This window comes from Saccopteryx bilineata, chromosome 7 (genome assembly GCF_036850765.1).
Source record: "Saccopteryx bilineata isolate mSacBil1 chromosome 7, mSacBil1_pri_phased_curated, whole genome shotgun sequence".
Taxonomy (NCBI): Eukaryota; Metazoa; Chordata; class Mammalia; order Chiroptera; family Emballonuridae; genus Saccopteryx; species Saccopteryx bilineata.
Window position 1 is genome coordinate 82,440,366 of NC_089496.1, and position 6,000 is coordinate 82,446,365.

Consider the following 6,000-nt stretch of genomic DNA (forward strand, 5'->3'; position numbering starts at 1 on the left):
CACAATTACTAGCCGCGCTGGTCCAGGGCAATTTCTGGTCCTGGAAAAAGAGCAGATTTTAACACAGTTTATATATATATTTTGAAATCTGGTCTCTCTGTCACTGTTTGTCTTTAGAGCCATCCTTTGGTTTGAGAAACTTACGCCTTATCTCTTTCATGCAATCTTTCTGGGGTTCAAATACTTAGCTATTTTTCTCTTCAGAGAAGAAAGAAAATATTGAAATAAAGGAGCTGGACTAGACCTTAGAAATCATCTCTTAAAATTTCCTACTTCCTCATCTTAAGAGCAATGGAATAATGGCTCAAGGAAGCAAAGAGCTTTGCATATAATCACACACAGGCTTAATATCAGAGTTGAGCTGCTAAGTTCAAGGGTCTTTGTTTCCTCAAATATAAGATTTTTAAAAATCACCTGAATGTACAGAAATTTTAAACATAATATTGAGTGTAGGAAACATTTAACATTTAACTCTCTTCTACATAAACATGAGAAAACTTCAAGATTGTGAAAGTTTGTGATAATCTGTGTTACCCCATATAGTAAAGATATCAGAGGTTAGTGAGCAGTATGTTTTTTCTTTTATTTATTGATTCTTTTTTAGAGACAGAAGAAGGGAGAGAAATAGAGAGTGAGAGGAAGAGGGAAAAACATTGATTTATTGTTTCACTTATTCATGCCATCATTGGTGATTTTTTCTTTGTGCCCTGACCCAGGAGTGGACCCAGAACCTCAGCATGTTGGGACAATACTCACCAACTGAGCTAGCTGGCCAGGGCTGGGAGCCAGCCTGGCAGAGTAAAAAACAGGGGTATAGGGAACTAGATACTTTTTTACATTGAGGTTACTTTACATGAAACCTCAATCAGAGTTCAGAAAGAAACTAGATTGTTAATCCAACACATGGTCTGTTTTTCTTTGTTCTTGGTGACCATCAAAATCCTTAACACAGTACATATAGGAGTCTGACTGGTAGTGGTGCAGCAGATAGAGCATTGACCTGGGATACTAAGATTCCAGGTTTGAAACCTGAGGTCACCAGCTTGAGTGTGGGCTCAACGGCTTGAGCATGGGGGCACTGGTTTGAGTGTGGATCATAGACATAGTTCCATGATCGCTAGCTTGAGCCCAAAGGTCGTTGGCTAGAACAAGGGGTCAGTTGCTCTGCTGTACCCCCTCTGCCAAGGTACATATGAGAAAGCAATAAATGAACAACTAAGGAGCCTCAAGTAAGAATTGATGCTTCTCATCTCTCTTCCTTCCTGTCTGTCTGTCCCTATCTGTCCCTCTCTGTGACTCTCTTTCTGTCTCTGTCAAAAAAAAAAAAAGCAATATCAGGAATACAATAAAAGAACAAAATGACAAGTACAACCAAATGATGGGAAAAAGAACCAAACAGAAATTTTGGAACCCAAAACTACAATTACTGAAGAATGCAACAGTTTCAACAGCAGACTGGAAGAAGCAGAGGAAATAATCAGTGAGCTAGAGGCCAGATCATTTGAAACTAACATTTCAGAAGGACTAAAAGATCACTTCTCAGCCTCTTGGCTAAGATCAAGGGCAGAAGAGCAAATAGAAAAGGAAAATAAAAAGAAATGAAGAAAACCTATGGGACTTATTAGAGACCATCAAGAAAAATAATGTATGCACCACGGGAGTCCTAAGAAAAGAGGGGGGCAGGGGTAAAGGGCTTATTTAAAGAAATAATAGCTGATAGCTCCTCAAAACTAGGAAGAGATTTGGACATTTAAAGTCATGAAGCTATACACCACCCAAAAAATTGTGTTCAAAGCAATGGTCTCAAAACACACATAATAAATCTGTTTAAGATCACAGACAAAAAGAGAATTTTAATTTTTTCATTTATTCATTTTAGGGAGAGGAAGGAGAAGGAGGGAAGGGAGGAACAGGAAGCATCAACTCCCATATATGCCCTGACCAGGCAAGCTCAGAGTTTCAAGCTGGCAACCTCTGCATTCCTGGTTGATGCTTTATCCACTGCACCACCACTAGTCAGACATATAAAAATTTTTTTTTATTTATTTTAGAGAGAAGAGGGAGAGAGAGAGAGAGAGAGAGAGAGAAAAAGAGGATCAAGAGAGAATTTTAAAAGCGACAAGAAAAATTTCTACCATAAAATGGAAAGGCTATTAGCAGAGTTCTCAGCAGAGATATTGCAGACCAGGAATAAATGGGATGATATATTCAAAGTACTGAAAAGAAGAAGCTGCCAACAAAAAATACTTTACTTAACAAAGCTATCCTTCAGAAATGAAGGCAAGATACTTTCTCAAATAAACAAAAGCTGAAGGTATTCATCACCATTAAATCTGCCTTACAAGAAACGGCAACATATTTGAGAACCTGGGAGAAATGGATAAATTCCTAGAAACATACAACCTAAGAAGACAGAATCATAAAAAAAAAAAAACTTTTAGCCCTGGCCGGTTGGCTCAGCAGTAGAGCGTCGGCCTAGCGTGCGGAGGACCCGGGTTCGAATCCCGGCCAGGGCACACAGGAGAAGCGCCCATTTGCTTCTCTACCCCTCCGCCGCGCTTTCCTCTCTGTCTCTCTCTTCCCCTCCTGCAGCCAAGGCTCCATTGGAGCAAAGATGGCCCGGGCGCTGGGGATGGCTCTGTGGCCTCTGCCTCAGGCGCTAGAGTGGCTCTAGTCGCAACATGGCGACGCCCAGGATGGGCAGAGCATCGCCCCTGGTGGGCAGAGCATCGCCCCCTGGTGGGCGTGCCGGGTGGATCCCGGTCGGGCGCATGCGGGAGTCTGTCTGACTGTCTCTCCCTGTTTCCAGCTTCAGAAAAATGAAAAAAAAAAAAAAAACTTTTAAAAATATGAACAAACTAATAACAAATGAGAAAATTGAATCAGTAATCAAAAATCTCTCAACAAACAAAAGTACAGGACCAGATGGCCTCACTGGTGAATTCTACCAAATGTTTAAAAAATAATTAACACCAATCCTTCTCAATCTCTTCCCCAAAAAATAAATACAAGAAAAAACTTTCAAACTCATTTTATAAAGCCAGCATTGTACTGATATGAGAGCCAGAAAATAACACTAAAACAAAACAAAACAAAATAAATCAAAACAAAACTACAGGTTATATTATTGATGAACACAGATGCAAAAATCTTCAACAAATTACTTACAAACTGAATTCAACATCACATTAAAAGAATCTATACCATGACCAAGTGGGATATTTGCTGGTCTCCTGCCGTGTGATCCGTCTCTCTCGATAGTAGCTGCCTGTCGTGAATTGGCACGGACTCTCGCAGCCCTGCGGGTTAATTGCAGTGTGGCCCCACCTCTCCCGACACTGGGTGCCCTGTCGTGATACCGCTGTGCTTCTCGCAATGCAGCTGCTTCTTCATGGTAGCAGCTCTCCGCCACAACATTGCCAGACCCGAGGCAACATTCGCTGTCCAGTAGCTGTTTGTCATGAGAGATTTAGGTTTTACTTTTTGATTCATGAATATGCAAGACCACGTTTAAATATATTATGTTATGTATAGGTTACAAGAGGAGGGACTATCAAAACTGAATTTCATGTATGGCTTATCAAACATCTTCCTGCTTTACATTTTCTACCGTGCAAGCAAATCCTTGCACAAGAGCTCGTTTTTGCCAATAAAGAGCACACTGCCCCACCACATTCAATTGAACGTGACCTTTGAGTGATTTTTCCCAACAGTGGTTTGCACATTTCCAAAATTTCTGGTTGACGTTACATTGTGCAGTTGAGAAAAAGTTTTTCTCTGTGAAAAGCTAAGTGGTTTGGTAATAATAATTATGACTTATGCCCCAGCCGGTTAGCTCAGCTGGTTAAGAGCGTCAGCCTGAAGGGTCAAGGTTGTGGGTTCGATTCCTGGTCAGGGTGGGGAAGCGACCAAGGAATGCACAACTGAGTGGAACAACAATGAGTGCTTCCTTTTCCTCTCCCTTCCTCTCTCCATCTCTAAGAGAGAAAGAAAGCCCTGGCTGGAGAGCTCAGTGAGCATCGTCCCTGGTCCATCCCCTGGTCAGGGCACAAACAGGAGCAGCCCGAGGTTCCTGTCTTTCTCTCCCTACATTAAAAAAAAAAAAAATCTTAAATAGATTCATCAAGAAAACAAGAAAAAAAGACAAATTACCAAGATCAGGTATGAAGGAGGTGTCCCAGTATAAAAGGGTAAGTGATTGGCTAAGTTCTTGCAGCTAGGAAGTAGTGAAACTAGTTTCCCTGAAACACTAAGCTCAGTCCCTTCCCAGGTGCTATGACCCAGGGGAGTGGAAGCCCAGCTGAGGCCGGTCTCTCCCCATCAGGTTCCCCAGGTCTTCACATGCCTCTCAGGAGGAACGACTCTCCTGTAGCAGAGAGGGACAGCAGGGAGCAGAGGGGAACAGCAGGGAGCAGAGGGGGACAGCAGGGAGGAGAGGGGGATAGCAGGGGGCAGAGGGGGACAGCAGGGAGCAGAGGGGGACAGCAGGCAGGAGAGGGGGACAGCAGGAAGCAGAGGGGAACAGCAGGGAGCACAGGGGGACAGCAGGGAGGAGAGGGGGACAGCAGGGAGGAGAGGGGGACAGCAGGGAGCAGAGGGGGACAGCAGGCAGGAGAGAGGGACAGCAGGGAGCAGAGGGGAACAGCAGGCAGGAGAGAGGGACAGCAGGGAGCAGAGGGGGACAGCAGGGAGCAGAGGGGGACAGCAGGGAGGAGAGGGGGACAGCAGGGAGGAGAGGGGGACAGCAGGGAGCAGAGGGAGACAGCAGGGAGGAGAGGGGGACAGCAGGGAGCAGAGGGGGACAGCAGGCAGGAGAGGGGGACAGCAGGGAGGAGAGGGGGACAGCAGGGAAGAGAGGGGGACAGCAGGGAGGAGAGGGGGACAGCAGGCAGGAGAGGGGGACAGCAGGCAGGAGAGGGGGACAGCAGGGAGCAGAGGGGGACAGCAGGCAGGAGAGGGGGACAGCAGGGAGCAGAGGGGAACAGCAGGGAGCACAGGGGGACAGCAGGGAGGAGAGGGGGACAGCAGGGAGCAGAGGGGGACAGCAGGGAGGAGAGGGGGACAGCAGGGAGCACAGGGGGACAGCAGGGAGGAGAGGGGGACTGCAGGGAGCAGAGGGGGACAGCAGGGAGGAGAGGGGGACAGCAGGGAGCAGAGGGGGACAGCAGGCAGGAGAGGGGGACAGCAGGAAGCAGAGGGGAACAGCAGGGAGCACAGGGGGACAGCAGGGAGGAGAGGGGGACAGCAGGGAGGAGAGGGGGACAGCAGGGAGCAGAGGGGGACAGCAGGCAGGAGAGAGGGACAGCAGGGAGGAGAGGGGGACAGCAGGGAGCAGAGGGGGATAGCAGGGAGCAGGGGGGACAGCAGGGAGCAGAGGGGGACAGCAGGGAGGAGAGGGGGACAGCAGGGAGGAGAGGGGGACAGCAGGGAGCAGAGGGGGACAGCAGGCAGGAGAGGGGCACAGCAGGGAGCAGAGGGGGACAGCAGGCAGGAGAGAGGGACAGCAGGGAGGAGAGGGGGACAGCAGGGAGCAGAGGGGGACAGCAGGGAGCAGGGGGGACAGCAGGGAGGAGAGGGGGACAGCAGGGAGCAGAGGGGGACTGCAGGGAGGAGAGGGGGACAGCAGGGAGCAGAGGGGGACAGCAGGGAGGAGAGGGGGACAGCAGGGAGCACAGGGGGACAGCAGGGAGGAGAGGGGGACAGCAGTAAGAGCAGGACTCCGATGTGCTAAACACACTGGAGCAGTAAAATAAAGAGGCATTCCCTCCTGGACTTCAAGGTGAAGCCTAGGGCCCAGGTTCATTCTGTTGCTACTCATTCTGGTTCAGTTTGTCCCTTTTCCTTGGACAGTCACTCCAGGGATGAGATATGTGGGTTCAGACCAAACAAGGAGTGCCTGAGGGACAAACCAACAAAATCCCACAAAGAAATTCACCCAGACTCAGTCATACTACGCACAGGCAACAGAAAACAGATCAGCGTATAGCACAGACCGAGGCA